Source organism: Salmo salar, chromosome ssa16, assembly GCF_905237065.1.
Source record: "Salmo salar chromosome ssa16, Ssal_v3.1, whole genome shotgun sequence".
In the NCBI taxonomy this organism is placed as follows: Eukaryota; Metazoa; Chordata; class Actinopteri; order Salmoniformes; family Salmonidae; genus Salmo; species Salmo salar.
In genome coordinates, this window is record NC_059457.1 from 35,872,075 (window position 1) to 35,889,765 (window position 17,691).

General features: G+C 39.0%; 1 long non-coding RNA gene across 1 annotated transcript; it reads right to left on the reverse strand.

Moving 5' to 3' along the window:
- Positions 1-1,681: 1,681 nt before the first annotated feature.
- Positions 1,682-17,259, reverse strand: LOC106573630 (uncharacterized). The gene is made up of 3 exons (XR_001321392.2): positions 17,134-17,259; positions 16,649-16,717; positions 1,682-2,526 (listed from the first exon to the last, which is right to left on the reverse strand). It is a non-coding gene; the product is annotated as an uncharacterized lncRNA (long non-coding RNA).
- Positions 17,260-17,691: the final 432 nt, after the last annotated feature.

Consider the following 17,691-nt stretch of genomic DNA (forward strand, 5'->3'; position numbering starts at 1 on the left):
AATATGTTAAACATGTCCATCCACATTTTTCAAAAGACAGAAAATAGTTGTTATTTAGACTGGGCTGTTAAGAAAGTAGTAAATAAGTAAATAAGCTTCAGCAGTGAGTGAGTCACTACAATATATTTTTTTGCTCACAGATAGACAAACCCATTGTCCAAAATAGACAAACCTATTGTCTCAGTCTCAAACAACATAATTATTATTTGTTGTTTCAATAGAGTGAAAGCTTAAATGTGTTACACAGGATTTAAAAAAGAATTGTAGCATTGTAATTTCAAAAAAGTGTCCATAATATATCTGCAGTAATCGTGGAATGTTTCACAGTATTAGTTACCTGCCAGTGTTGTGATTGCCCTGTGATATTCACCTATTAATTTCTCCCACGGGAGCACAGCATCTGTTGTCAAAATGGGAATGCTGTTTTTACTTTGTGACTGTTTTATCTAGTGGAAATCGGGTTAAGTGGTCAATGTAGAAATCGCTGTTTGCTCAATTTAAATGTATGTGTGAAAACAAGCACTGACTAGGTAAGGGAATCATTGTACCATCTAAATCACTGTGAAATATATTTTCAATAACAAAAAATATAGTTTTACAGCTCTTTGAAGCTGGTGGAAAGTAAAAGGGAGACATGAGTTCCTATGACGGGGCTTAGCTGAGGGAGGGTTGTTGGTAGCATTTGCTGTAACAAAGCAAGTAAGAGAACATGGATAGTAGACATAAATACATCCCAAGATGTATTCCCATAGGTTGAGAGAGAGGAAGGTGATAATTGCAAAAAGTTTGCCCATAGCTTAATCAGCAAGCATGGGGAATGTATATTATTGTGCCATGCTCATAGGCTATAAAATAATAGGTGAATGACATTCTGCACCTTGCTATTAGAAAAGAGGAGGAAAGACATGAAAGACATATGTTGATGATGATAATGTTTGCAAACACTTACATATACATTATTGCTATGCCCATAGAATAGGAAGCAATGTGAATTATAAACTGGGTGGTTCGAGCCCTGAATGCTGATTGGCTGACAGCCGTGGTATATCAGACAATATACCACGGGTATGACGAAACATTTATTTTTACTGCTCTAATTACGTTGGTAACCAGTTTATAATAGCAATAAGGCACCTTGGGGGTTTGTTATATATGGCCAATATACCATGGCTAAGGGCTGTGTACAGGCACTCCGTGTTGCGTGGTGCATAAAATAACCCTGAGCCGTTGTATATTGGACATATACCACACCTTCTCAGGCCTTATTGCTTAATTATATTATGCTTACTGTATGGCGTTAAAGCAAGCTAGTCATTTAGACAAGCCAAACTAAGTTTGAGACAGAGACTACGGGTCCCACAGAGAGACAACCCTACCAGCCCGTATACACCTGAGTGAACTGGATAGTTGTAAACAATATTTTGAAACTTCCCAGGGGCCCTTGGTAGTCCCTAGGAGGTAGGGATTATTTCTGGACATAATCAAACTTATTTCCCCTCATGGATTTGTGTAGGATAAGCACTTCTGCCATTTTGTTACTGTAGTCTATTACTTTTAAATCCAGGAGGGGGAGTGAATGAGCCGTGACACATCGGGTTGAATGGTTGAAGACCAAACCACAGCCTGAATGGCATTAGCGGCATAAAGTTATTTGCTGTCAGAAAAGACAGGGATCTCTCTTTCCAGCTCTCATCTTCAAACCTTTAATTCCATTTTACCATATTTGTCTTGCACCACGCTCCACTGTCTTCACTCATTTTGAAGCGATCAGCTGTGGTTACAATGTGCCAAAAAAGAACATGCTGCACCCTGAAATTCAAGAGACTTGTGGTGCATTTCCACTGAGGATTTACCCCAGTGTTTTACCAAAAAGCCTCAGACTTTTGTGTTTCCACCTTCACACCCTGCTCCTGGGACTCATCGGGCCATGGCCTCAGTGAACATGCCCTGACTTGTGGCCAAGGTAAGGCCGCTGGGACTATTCTGGCTGGAGTTACATATTAGTGGCTAACTGTGAACATGGGTTAACGGTAATTGCCATAATCTTGTTTGGACCCCTGGAGGAGTAGCTGCAGCTAATGGGGATGCTTAATAAAAACAAATACAAACACCTTCTCACAAAGGAACTGTTTTGATTATGCAGAGGTTGTTGATTCTGCTCTTTACAAGTCTTCACTATCAGCCCTAGCTATGGAAACACAATTAACCTAATATAACACAAGAGTGTAGCCTATACACTAGAGTAACACTTTTGGTTCAGTCTCTTAGCAACGCTCAGCATCAATAAAGTCAGTCAGGAAGCAGTGTAGATCATATCCACAGGCTCAGCTTGCCTCCACGCTCTTGTCCTTCTTCTTTAGCCGTAGCAGGTTAACAAACATTGTGTAGCAGATGATGGAACCTAAAAAGCCTTTCTCTTCTTTCGTCCATCTTCTGTCCATCAGCTTTTGCACAAACATGGTCAGAAGGGGTAGCTCCCGTGTTTGAGCAGCGGGTGGCGCTCTCTGATAACCCCTGCCAATAATCCTGCAGATTTAGACATTTTGTTACTTTGTGACAGATTCAGACATTTTAAAAGACTATAGTGTCTAAGATATACACCGGAAAAAAAACATGTCTTGTGATTTATACATTTTACCTTTAATTCACCACGTGAGGTTGATTGGCTTGGCCTACAACCAAGGCTACTGTTGGGAAAGATACTGTCACTCCCCTTCAATATTCCCCATTAAGCGTTTCTCAAACTCGGTCCTGGGACTTCCCATGGGTGCACGTTTTGGTTTTTGCCCAAGCACTACACAGCTGATTCAAGTAATCAACTCATCATCAAGCTTTGATTATTTGAATCAGCTATGTAGTGCTAGGGCAAAAACCAAAACGTGCCCCCCTGGGAGGCCCCAGAACCGTGTTTGGGAAACAATGATGGGGAATATTGCAGGGAAGGGGTGAGACAGAGGTAATGACTAGGCCTACCTACTGTTGATTATTAGGAGCAGAATCTTTTTGTTTGACCTTTTTTACTCTGTAAAGTTGATTGAGAACACATTTATAATTATGACCTGGGGAGTATTGAAGGAGAGTGACAGTATCTTTCTCAACAGTAGCCTAGGTTGTAGTAGGCCTAGGGCCTACTTTTGATTACTGCAGACTGCAGCCTGATCTGAGATTAAAATCAAAATAAGTATCAATATAAGTATCAATAAATGATTTATATAAAATAGTAAATTCTTAAAATAATAACATGACACCTACTAATCATGTTACTTCTCAAGATTGAAATAATGTCATTTGAATTTTTGTATAGACATGAATGTTCAAGAAAGGAAAAGGTTCTTTGCGCGTTGGTGCTGTGCCTGCTATCACACAATGATACTATGTTAGTATATATTTGCAAACAGCAAACCCCTGTTTCAAAATAAAATAGGCCTACCTTTAATTAAATCCATCATTATAAGCCTTTCTCTGTTCTTGCTCACCAGATGTTGCTCTTTCTATATGCAGCAGCCTGAAGCTTGTTGCTGGATATGAATGGGGATCAGCTTGCCTGCCACTATCTCCCTCTAGGTCACAGTAACAACATAAATTATGCTAATCTAAGGGCTCTATTCAATCTGTATCACTGAAGCGTTACAGATTGCATGATAGAAATGTAAAGATAATTTTAGATCGGGCCGACATATGCAGTGTTTACCATGAATGCAGTTTCCGCTAACGTGGGAACATCGCCTTTAAATTTCAATCATGCTGTAGCCATGAACTTCCGTGATACGGATTGAATAGATCCCTAAATGGCCATCCATTCAATATCTAATAAACCCACTGCTCGTTGAGGTAATGAGTTTTTAAACAATCTTTAGGGATCTAGTGTTTGAATGATAAAGGGGATGCCAAGTGTCTTCAACAATGACCCTCAAGGCCTCTAAAATCACCCAGCCCATTCTGTGCTGCTGGGAAGCTTCAGGCCAAGGCTAGTCATTCAGTATGGGTTGCTGTGGCAGTATCCATGGAAACATCCTACACTTCACTGAGAGTTGAAGGTAACACCCACTCTCATTGTCCAATCTCTGTAATGCATATTTATACCCTCAGACAAGCTATTATGAAATGTTTGTATTAGTATACCAATCTATATATTCATTCATCCATCTACCCTTTTACTACATGGAGCAATTACTATGGCAATAGTTCACAAATGCGCTCTCCATCCTTTCAACAAATGTTAATAAATTCATAACCTTGCTTGATTGAATTGATTACCACAGTTAAAGCAGAATAAGATGTACAATATTGTGGAATTCATTTATATTATCAGAATCTGTGCATGGCATATCAAAGGTGCTTTATTTCAGCATACATTATTTACAGATTGCAAGAGAATAGTGTTGAGGTCTTAATAGTGATGTTGATTTATATTGTGCTGAAATCTAGGTCAAATCAATACACACAATACAAAGTAAAAGCATACAAATCATACCGTATTGAGTAATACTTTAATTGCAAACATGCACATGGAATAAAGTATAACTATGTACTGTACACTTGTATACCTCATATGTCTTTCCGGGTAGTTGGTGCTCAGTTAAATAAGGAAATTAGTTAGTATACTTTTATGTACACTTTCATGAGTGATAGAGATGAGTGTAGAATTCTTCACACTGGCTGGACTTACCGTTTTAGACAGTGTTAGGATCTCACTGACTAGATTGCAAAATGCAGTGACATCTTCAGAGTTAGATGAACATATTATGACATGAAACACAATAGCTCTTGCTAGCATTTATTTTTCATATTTTGTTCACATTTTGTTTTGCTGCAACACAAACAAAACTGATTGAAATTACAGGCAATAAACAATGATTCAAAGGTTTGTTGCCGCCTGCAAACAACAAACTATGAGTGCACTCTATATTCTGAACTGAAGGATCATAGGACTGCTTTCTGATGAATAGGACACTAGAAATGTTGTGGGTGAACTAAAATACCATCTTGTGGAGTGACTAAACTAAAAGCTGTTGAAATAATGGTGTGACGGACCTGGTCACTGAGGTAGACTGTGACTTGTTGTCAGTGAGCTAAATTTACAACAACAAAATCACTAGTCTTCCACAGCGTCCAGGACCAAAGTGCACATTCTCCTGCAAGCATAGAAAAGGATAATGACAAGTTATACATGTATCATTATTCACCTGAACATTAGTTTTTTTCATTGACAATCATAAAGGCAGGCTACTCAACTACATATTTCTCATCAATATTCCATTTATATTTTACAATGAATCAAATAATTGAGATCCCATGCATGACCATATGCATGCTAAAGCTAACCAGAATTATTGGATTTTATATATTGATGTTATAAATAGATATGTATTTGTACATAAACATGTTGACAAATGTATAAAACAAATAAACAAAGAAAAACAGTAAATGCAAATAGCTGTTGTGTACATACGAATCCCCCTCTGAAGCCGTTAATAATGTGGTAATACCTGAAGCCTACCTGCCCTTTCCACAGAGATCACATATCACACACAAATCCACCCCCTTTCATTTCTAAAGGCTATCACCTGTCCCCATATCATCAGCCATATCCCCAGCCTTTCTGAGTTCACTAAAATGAAAGACAAAGTTGAGTTATGGGACAAGCAACATTTATAAAAGTAACATTGTATCTACTGGTTTCCTAAAGCTCAGGCAATAAAGGGAGGTATATTTAGACTCAGATGAGGGGGAGAAAAGATAACGTAATTGTGAATAAAGGACAACATTAGAGAGGTCTGTATTTATGAGGCATTTGTCATTCAAGCCAAAGGCGAATATGATACATTCTGGGCGGTGATATGTTATGAATCACAAATCTCCTGTTAAAATGTAAGGAAATAGCAGCTTATGTCTTACCATTCACACTCTTGAATCATTTTTATATTAGTGTGTTCTGCGTTAGCATAATCTCATGAATGTGTTAATTTATTTTGGTGGTGTGTGTTCCCACAGCACAAGACGTTCAGACAATGTCTCACTTCTCCTTGTGGCTGATGGAAAAGAAAAAGGAAAGAAATGCCTCATTTCCCACAATTGTACTTGAAGGATACTTAACACTGTTGATTCTAGCATTCTTGTTTTAAAGCCAGTTATTCAGTTACATCTAAGTGGTGTAATGTCTAACAATGTGACAGAAGGTGTCATAAAAGAGGAGCACAGGCCTGGCCTTCCATCAGGCAGCTAATGAATTGATGAGTACATGGAAATTTGTGATTATGGAGATAGCAGAACAGAGACCTCAGCAAGCTGTTGATCACTGTCTGTCTCTGTCTGTCTGTCTGTCTGTCTGTCTGTCTGTCTGTCTGTCTGTCTGTCTGTCTGTCTGTCTGTCTGTCTGTCTGTCTGTCTGTCTGTCTGTCTGTCTGTCTGTCTGTCTGTCTGTCTGTCTGTCTGTCTGTCTGTCTGTCCCTGGCTGGCTCCTCTACTTATCCTCATATGTACATGGTGAACTAGACTGGAATAGCAGCAACACAGGGTCTGATTATGATTCATTACGAGCACAGAAGGAGAGTGGTACTGTGTCCTGGGTACGTTCCCATAGGGCAGGTACAATTACGTATAATGGATGAAGACCGCCATGAAAATAAAATAACTGTCATAACCAGTTTGCCTGTCTGTGTGTGTGGAACACACAGCTGACTGAAGACGGGACATCCGGACACTCACACGGTTGAGTCCGTTTCCGCGGTAACATGGACTCTTTACAACGTGATGAAACTTTATTGCTCCTTGCTAAAACAAGCAAGGGGTGCGTTCAGGTCGATTAAACGTTTGCTACACTGCGTAACAGCTTGTAGTGAACTACACGCTCGTCAATGTTCTTGAAAAGACTTTGAGTTACGTTTGCTCTGTTTGGTGGGTGTGGCGGGTTGTGGCTTGAAGCAATGAGTGACGTATTTAAAGGGCAGTGGTGCATTTTGAACCCACAATCCAACCCCTCCCCCTGTTTCAACTGGTCGTTCAGAATAGCACTGTTTCCATTTAATTGAACGTTGCGTTGTTTTTCCGTATTGAACGCAGGCAAAGTGTTGTAGCTAACGAGTCATTGGTTGCCTAGGCAATACCCCCTCCCTACAGCAGTAGAAGCACATGCAGTCAGGGGCGAAGGAGAGAAGAAAAGGTGCGTCTTTTATTTATATATTTATTTTTGCTATTCATACGACTATAACGGTGAACGCGGTCATTTGACCAATAACTGTCGTCCAAAATTCCATGACCGCCACAGCCCCACACACACACACACACACACACACACACACACACACACACACACACACACACACAGACATATGATCACACATGGACACACACACACTCCGAGACCATTTAGTGAGCTCAACAAAGGCTGTTGAAATTTGAAGAGGATGAAATAACCCAGTGGATGCTTTGCTTTTCTTACTGGAGAGGCCTCATGGACCTCAATGCATCTCACTCACACTGGAAGGCTTTGGGACTTTCAGATCTGTTCTAGGTGCATGGGGTCCAGAACCCTATCAAATCTTAACAAAACCAAACAGGTTCAATCTCATGCTAGTTTTTTATGGAGAACCTGTCTGTCCATATTCATTCTGCACATGCCTACAACTTCTCACTACTTACCACTCTCTTCTCAGTCTCCAATAACTTTTTATTCACCACTGAGTCTTTAAAACGGAAGACAGGAAAGCCAATGCCTTGTTTCCTTCTTAAAACTAAAAAACAATGAAATGTTTTTGAAATTGATAAAGACTCTTTTTAAGAACAATATAGACGACTTTTATAACAAACAATTTTTTATTTCTCACTTACAATAACCCTATAAAAACCACCTGCCTGATGTAACAATGACAAGATTGACAGGCTCTTTGAGGTGGTGGAACCTTCACAGTTAAAGTTACATTGCCCATAAATTTTATATAAGGCACTGCTTGGCTTAACACGCACAAAAAGAAGGCAACAATTGGGCAGCATTGAACTGGGTATGGCATTGAAGAGAGAGTGACAGGCCGATGCTAGGCTCAGAAGGAGAGCTTTATTAGTGGCTTTAGCTGCTCACTGCTACCGAGTTACAGAACAGAACAGAGGTTATGCATTACTTTAAGACACTGAACGAGGGAAATTAGCTCGCATTAACTATGGTTTTCCCCATTAAAAACTATCTTGGATATAATGGGCATCGCTGTTTCGCATGAATAACGTTACTACCGACTCTTTCTCTAAGTGGCAGAACCTGTCTCTGCATGCACTTATACATTTACTCAAGGTTCCCGGGAAAAAGGGGAGGTGAAAATGCAGTTCTTTTATATCTCCACTCAGGAGTCCTGGCTGAGAATAATAGGCTCTGTATTGAATAGTAATGTATTATTAAAGCAAGTTAAATTATGCTCTCCTGTTGAGGATGGACGCCTTTCATTCTTTACAATTAGAATGATGAGACAGTGTGCAGAAAGGAGCTCTATGGCCAGCCAACTGGAGTGGAGCAGCATTACATTCTGCTCCTGTGCTTGTTGAATTAGGACTAACATTCAATTACGGTGTCCCTGCCAGTCTGCTAAATATAATTCAGTGAAAAAAAACTTTTACAGACTATACATCCCAATATAGGACTAATGCCCAAATGTATAAGATATTATAATACCGTACATGTATTATCGAATAATTCAATCATTGGCTTGACATAATTTTTCATTTGATAAAGATCTGATTGGGATTCTACAGCTACAGTTAAATGTAGATTTTGCTTCCTACGTTGAGCAAATAAATCTTTCAGAATCTATAACTGTGAGCACAGACATGTAGTAGCAGACCATGCTGGGCAGCAGTACACAGATCATTTGTTTAATTGGCTTCTCAATCGGCTAATCTGTTATCATGTTCATCTGTCTGAGCAGAGGGAAAAGCAATGGATGTAAAGGGCTTTTCTCTGGAGGCCAAGTGGCAAACAAATAGATAGAGCCTGAGGACAAGACTCAAAACCCAACAAAGATGTGCCTTTGGCCTTAAAACCCCTACTGGTTTGATAAGCCTGCTACAGGTGTAGTACAACTGAGGGTAAACATGTAAACATTTGGTGCAAATCCTGAGTCAAGAAAAATTAAAAAAAATAAGGGGGAAAAAATGAAGACAATAACCACGTTTCCATCCACAGTTTTATGCGAGTAAAGTCATACCGTATATAACAAAAAATCACTACAGCTGTGATGGAAACAGGAAGTTTCAGTACAATTGTATAACTGCAGACAGAAGATTTGTTCTTTCGACATGGTGTGATCTTTTGGTGTTGATAAAATGTATTGATAATCGATAATTAACCATCATGTCAAAGTAAACTTGGTGTCACGTGATGACATGGTGTGTGCTTCTCCCACTACGACTTGGGAAACCATGCAGTTTATTAGGCTACAGATGAAATAAGTTATGATGAACTTCACATGGTAGTGAAAGTGCAAAGTATGAATCTCATCATGTATTGTAGACTAATTTACCCGCAGAGCCTACTCGCACTGTATCTGCAAGCTTTTGGCTAGAGCGCACAGGCCAAGACCCAGATTAGTCACATTTGCTATTTAACGCAACAGTTTTTGTGGCAAAACTATCCGTAGAGTTGAAAACGCGATGGAAACACATTGATCATAAGATTTTTATTTGGTACATGAAAACTTAAGAGAAAAAATAAATGTTGTGTGCATTATGTCATCACACACTGATTTTATCCGCTACAATTCAGTTTGGTGGAAACATGCGGATTTTAGGATATTCTAATGAAAATCTGTCGCCAATTGGATGGAAACCTTGCTAGTGTTATGGTAATAGAGATTGTAAGACTAACATGCAGGTCGAATGTTATACACTGATCCTTACAGTACATTTCAGTAAGCACCATGGTTAAAAAAGGGTTAGGGGTACTGTAAAAAAAAAAAAAAAAAAACTAATATTCCTGTTCTACACCGTGTGAACAAATGATGATCCATGTAACTCAATAAATCCCCTGAGAGCCCATCCATAAACCTTAAGGTGGCTCACACGTCCATGCCCTCAATGTCTAATTCAATTATTTTCTCATCAAATGACCCTGTCCTTTCAGAGAGGATGGCCCATGCACCTTAAATGGCTGTTTATTCACCCCTTAAATGTATTAGTTGAGTCGAACATCTCTCCCAAGGCACTGACTGAACAGAGTTAAGTGTGCTACTTAGAGGCACAGGGGTGACTTCCTCCTATTCTTTCCAGCCCTGCCTCATTGATTCTGTGTTAGCAGGGCTAACTAGGATGGTCACTGGGGGATGTAAGCAGGGCCGGATGGGGTTACTGCACGGCATGGACATCTGGGCCATCCGTTATGGGTTAAGACTATCATATCAACTGCCATGCACTGTACTGCAGACAGATGCTTAGGATGGACATTGTCCATGGCCTGCAATTGACATTAATTAGCTCCAGTGAAACACTTGAATTGTGTGCATCATCATACAAATGGAATCAACCAGGGCAAAATGTAGTATTAAAGAAAGAAATACGGTCACAGTGCAACAGATTTTGGCACAGACAATTCCAAATCCTTTTGGTTACATCTTGATTGTAAATAAATAATTATTGATTTTAAATGAATCAATGTATTTCCCCCTTCTCTTGTAAGACAAATTTGCAGTAAGCCCCAACAAGCAACATCTATTTTGACGACAGAAGTTACATGTAATGGTACATGGCATAATTGCTATTGTTGTCAACATGCTATGGGGAGAGTGAGGCGGCCAGGAGAGGCGGACAGACATCTACTGTAATTAGAGCTAGTAAGAGTATATGATTTGTTCTAATTGCCTTGACAAGGGGCTGAGCGTACTCCACTTAATTACCTGAGCATGCTCTTTCCTAGGAGCCCTGTGGGAAATGGGCTTTCATTTTTTCATTGCTGAAATTGGAAGGATGTGGGGGTGGGAAATGTGTTCTGCTCTCCTCTGCATCTGTCAAAGTGACAAAAAAAATCTCTCAAATACTGTAAGCATGTGTCTTTACCGAAGCCTAGTGCACCATATTTCATACTCTGACAGGCCATTTGCGTTTTAGATGCTGTACAGATAGATGCACTCTACCTGCTTTCAGCATGGATTCCTCATGAGAAATGTAAAAAGCTATGATCCCAATTCAATCAATCACAGATAAAAGAAAACTGCACTGTGTGTTTACTCCAAATATTTACTCTGTCTTTTAAGGTCAGAGGTGGTTTCAAGTCAATATCGATTGACAATATTGTTTTTTAACCAAGGCAGCAACATAGTGGCTATAGTAGAAAAATACAGGCACCCAGGCAAAACCTGAGAAGCGTCCCACTGGGCAAAAACTGCATCAATCAACATTGTTTCCATGTAATTTCAATTGTTTTTAATGTTATGACTTTGAATCAACATGGAAAACTGATTGGAGTCATCAACGTAAATCTAATGACATGGTGAATTTTTTTGTTGATTTTACGTTAAATTCACATTAGTTGACACCTCAACCAAATTGTAATCATCAAAACTAGACGTTGTCCCCAGTGGTGCCAAATCAATTCATCCAATGTTCTATGCACTGTAAAATGCCACATATAGAGATCATAAGTCCTCCTGGCCACTACTCTGAAATCGAATCATTGTTCCCACAATGGGTACAACTGAATACAATATAAAAGCAGTATGTTCAAATGTCAACTGGATATGTTTAATGTCAATCATGGTTTTAAAATTACATCAAGCTCATTGGGCAAACTGGGAATAGTAGGTTACAACAGCTGTGTTTCTCCCTTCTAGACTTACTGATATCATCAACACAATTGTCGCCTATTTTTGAGGGAGTTTCACAAAATGATTGCTACTAAAAATGGCAAAGGAAGTGTAGGGCTAGAATGGATAGAGTGACAGAACACTGAACACTATTGTGTTCTGTCAAAACCAATGGGTCAGCAGCATGTGATCATGGCTGTGATCACCACTCATGGGTAAAAGGATTGCATTGGGAGAGTTCAGTGACCCCATGCTATGGGGCTTTCCTGTGGATGCATGCTGGAGCGGTGGGAGAGCTCTGTCTGGAGGAGAGGTGTGTGCCTGGCAGGCTTTGTGACTTAAGGCCCCTCGCTGGGCTCACCTCTGATGTTGAGTCCCTGCCTTCGTTCTGAGATTGCACATCCTCCATCATGCCCTACCTCGGCCCCCATCCCCCAATCTCCCCAACCTCCCTCTGACTGCACTACGGATGCCTTTTGGATTGATGTGCAGTTCAAGTCAATACACCAGGACACTGTAAGGCTTTTTGTATTCCAGCCAGCTTCTCCAACCGGGTTGTGCACCTGTATACCACTCTGAACAAAGGTTCATGGCAACCAGAGAGAGGAAGCATGTGTAGGATAACACCTGTTAGATCTTTAGGAACATTCCTGGAAGGTGGGATAACCAAAGCAGCCAAAGCAAAATGGAGGTTGAATACAGTTCCAGTGGATGGGCTCGGTTTAAACGCTTCGTACAGAGGTACGCTAATCATCCACAGAAACTCTCTGACAAATAGAGGTGTCAGAAAAACTACATTGCCACATACAGATATTTTGATGAATTTCCTTACAATTCACCAGTGGCAGAAAATGCAATGCTTTGCATGTCACGTCACACACATAACCGAGACCTTGAAAGATAAGTGGGAATTGAATTGTTCAATCGATTCACATTTAGAAAATATTAGAAATGCTTTGACATGTAGACATGTCATGCAATTTAGTGATAGACCCAGAACTGAAATTCTTGTTTGTAATTATATTGTTTAATTCTAACACTATATCACATGAACATTTTGGAGCCTCAAGGGTATAACTTATTTCTGATTAGGGTTGCAAAGCTACCTATAATTTACCAAAGTTACAAGAATCTTCAGTAATTTTGGTAACTAACAGAAAATATATGGCAATCTATCGTAAATTTGGTTATTTACACTTGAATAACTTTTAAAACAATGTTTTATAAAAAGTATTATTTTTTTTATATATATCTGTGTCCATATTGTCCATGAGTTTCTAGTAGATTTACCATATTGTTCAAGAGAAAATAGCCTAACTAATGAAAAAGCATCTATTTAACAATTTAAAAAATTTTCAATTAACTCTGCAACTCTTCCAACTATTCACTTTTCTTCACATCTGCCACCAGTTTGGCACCAAAACATCGACAACAAATACATATTGACATAGTAAAATAAATAATAGTGTTAAAAAAAAAAAATAAAAAAATAATATATATATATATATATATATATATATATATATTTAATGCTGAAACACCAATGGTATTCACTAAGTTGATGGTTTATATTTAGGATAACCTTTTACAGCTTTTTCATTCTATTTTTAAATAATATTATTTAATTATTTCAGATATTTTACATGTGATAAGCCCACACAGAGGGCCAGAGATAATTACAGACACCTGTGATAATCTGAAGTACCCAAAAGGGCCACTAGATGTCTTGTGATAAACTACATAAAATCCTTGAAAGATACCACAATTCTGGTAATTTACTAGTAAACTTAAAAAGTTTACAGTAATATACCGTCCCTTTGCAACCCTATTTCTGAGACAAAGCTGTATCCACACGTATGCACATATTGTACATACATATCAACATGCAAATATTACAATATGTGTCTTTCTGCAAAGAAAATGTTTCTCTAACTCACTTCCAGGCTCATTTACATTTGAGCAATTTGAGTAATCTTATCCAGAGTGACATACAGGTGCAATTAATTTCAATTTTACAATTTCATAAACAATCACTCTGTTGGAGAAAAACAGGCCATGTCAGCCAGCACCCTTAAGATTTGTCTCAGAATTGTCTTCAGAAAGAAACAAAAGCAATGTCAATCCATGACACACATTTACCGGCATAAGCATGGCACTTTAAATGTCACTTTGTGTTAGGTTAAATAATTTATATGCAAAACACCTTAGACAAACTTGCTTACAGCCTTTTGGGGGCCCTACGCAAAATTTTGACGGAGGAGAGAAAACATAAACGTTTTTGAGTTCATTTCCTGTAATTGTACAAATTTTGCCATTGGGCGGAGAGAAGATTTTGGAAGCTCTCTCTCACCCTGGATCATTTTGTGTTGTGTGGAGCAGAGCGTTCATCCTTCAGACGCCAGTAAAAAGGCCAGATCAAACAGTGGTCTCAGTCTCCCTGCTGCTCCATGGGGGATCGCTGGAGGGGGCAGGGAGGAACAGCACTGTCACTGCCAATGCGTGCTGATTGTGATTGCACTTCAAATACAGCGACAAATGGCTCCCGCTTTACACAGATTCTGCCATGTTTTGATGTCAATAAAATGTCCCTACGGTGCTATTCATTCTTTCTTTTTCTTCAAAAGCCGCAAAAGGGGAGGTGGAGGGGAGGTTTCGTGTGGAGGTACTCCTTAAAACAGCAGATTGCCCTCTTTAGCTGCCAAGAGGGATAAAACACCACTGCATGGTGAGTTCCTGTCTGAAGATGTCAATATTACTGGTTACACAAAGATTATTTAAGAATATTATTTCTTATTCCTTTAAAGTAAAATGGACATGATGGCCAATCATTCTACAAAGGGAAGCCAACAATGGTCCCACTTTATAAACATTATAAATCCAAATTAGAGGTAAAATGTGTTACACAGAAAGCAGCTAGCTATCTGAGGGGGCCAACAGAAAGGGATTTGGTAAATACACACTTACCCCGCTGGGTGTCTTTATCAAACAGAAGATGGTTGCTATTGTACAATCCAACTGGCTTAATTTGATATGAAATGCATTTGTTTGCTGTAAAGACAAAAGCCTACAGTCTCAAACAATCCGTTGAAACAGATAATGATAATGCCTGGATGTGTTTATAGGTGAGGTTTTATTTTATTAAAGGCATGTGTTGGGTTCACACATCAGTGAATTCAGACAGCTGTTTCTCCCTAGAGATAGCTACTGCTAATGAGTCAACACTCTTCTCAGGGCATACTACTCCTTTATCCCTGCATGCACTAGTTGGACATTGTTAAGTCATAACCAAGCTGCATCTAATTGCATTAATTGGATCAATGCACAAACGGTCTTGTTTGAACACCTGCTGTAAATAATTTTCTTGCCTGGGTACAGACTGCATATGTAGCACACCATTTGTGGCACCATAATGGGGAGAGTTTCTCCATGTAAATGTGTAATCATGATGTTTCACAGACAACCTGCCAGCCAGCCTGTTCAGCATAGACACAGCGCAGAAGTATGTGAGAGTTGTAATAAGGCTACATTGCACAGATCGTAGATATAAGATATAAGATATAAGGAGCGTCTCTAAATATGAAGTATTTTTATAAAACATTCTAAGACTATCAGTTACAATTAGGACGTACACTGTAGCCTAGTTAGTATCATAAAACATGTAGGCCTAACAGGTGAATGGTAACATTTGATTATGCTTAGGTAACACTTGTTGTTCAAAAAAAATCTTCCATTCGACTAAAATGCCCCTGATTATTTGGACTAAACTGCGGTGATGAAAATGATTTGACTTGAGCGGGAACGTGTCCTGCACAGCCTATTACACGACATTGGAGCTGGTCACCCCGGTGGTGCTGAAATGTTTAGCGAACAGGTTTTTAACAAGTCACCTCACGCTGAATAGTAAAACACGTGATTTTTGTGTTATATTTGTTCTATAAATGTGAGTAAGTTTTTATATTTGCTTGATTTCCAAGGTTGACCAGTATAAAGTAATTAACTTCTTATGGTCTTTTAAAAACATCGTATTTCTATATGGTTCCAGAGGTCATCACCAACATAGCTTACTACTTGGCTATGGTCATTGCTATTACAAGGCTGCAAAACGAGTTCACAACTACGTGTTGCATGACATTATAGTAAAATAATTATTCAATTCAAAAATTGAGAATTAGTCATTATTTAAACCATCAAACTGAAGTGACTATTGCTTATGGTCGAAGCTGCACGGGAGCATGTGTTCCCATATTAGTCTAAAGTAGGCCTAAAAATAGAAAGATAAACGTTGTCTTATTTCACCCATCCAATTCGCCTGTCACCCTTAAACAAAAGTATTGTAGGCTACCATAACAGTGAAACAGTGACATAGCCAACTGGCTGATGTGGATTTGTCTGGGATAACTGTAATAAAGAGCTCTTCAAATCTAATTATAGCCATTATGTAAACACAACGACAGGGACATTATCTTTCTTTGCAGGGGTCTTTCCTATAATCAATATAACCTTTTCGCAAGCCTTCGGTCTTCTCCTTCTAACTGCCGGAGAGAAACCAGAAAAATGTCACATTGAACTTTGCTTAGAGGCTATTACACAGTAACAAAGTGCAGATTTTCTCTGATCTTCTTCTGTTTTTATAGTCGAATAAATCATAATATTTGTAATGGGGAGGTTAACGGACATGGCTATCATAGCCTACTACAAATCTTACAATAGGTTATTGTTCACATTACTCACTGCTCATGCGAAAATATAAAGCTTAGATTTCACTGATGATATAGGCTATCACAGGAACATTACGAATCTACAGGAACAGTTTATGTTATAGAGACCCTCAGAAATAATTCCAACAAGTTGTGCTCGCTGGGTTCTACCTGTTGATATGATCAGCATCCCTCCCGACACGAGCTATTGCGGTCTGACCACTCGTCCCACGTATATATCTGAAAGTGTGGTACAAGAGTATGAAAAAGTGAATCAATATGAAAAGTCACATTTGTGAAATAATCAAATGTTCAACTCAATAGAGTCACATACATACGCCCGCGATGTGACCCACATATTGGCATGCATTTAATCTCCTTTCTTTGCATTTCAGCTCCACCTCTCAAGTCTCAATTTGCCAACTTGCCTTCTCGAGAATCAGGTTTATAATTGTAGCAATGCTTAGTTCTTTGTCAATCAGATGTGGCTTGTTTCAGGCGGTTTTGCAAAACACGATTTATAGTCAAGAGAAAACACACTACCCTCCTTATATACTTGTGTTTCATTACATCCATACCCCATTCATTATTTTATCATTCTATCATTCAGCAAACATAAAACAACAAGAGTCGATCAGAAATCAGAGATAGCCTACCTTGCAGATGCTGTCTGCGCCGCCTCTGGAACTGGAATCGAAAGTATTGACAGTGCATCTTTCTGCCATGTGCCGTAACACAACCTACAGTTTTTATGATGGGCATATCCATTTAAATCCCGATTCGTCCCCACAGGTGGCATGTCAATTTCATGAGCGTGACGTCACCTTACGAAGTAGAGACATAAAAACTCATCTTTCACAACAAAAGTCCTATAGAGGATGTATTTTAGAATGAGATAATAAATGGTAGCCAGTAGCTTTAGTTGTAAAAATGCTGACCTTATCAGCAGGCTAGACCTACACTAGGCTATACATGTCTCTTAGAATAGTTTTTTCTATAACATTGTTCTGTTCATTTGCATGAGATTCTTATTGGAGAGAATGGTCAAATTTTAATGACACCATGATCACAATGACCCATAGACCTAACGTTTACAACCTCAGCGGTGTGAATACATGTCAACTATATTTGCAAGCATATGGGCAAATGTCACATTCAGTTAGGAAATTGTTTATACATGTAGCCTTATATAAACACATGGAAGGAACAGAGTA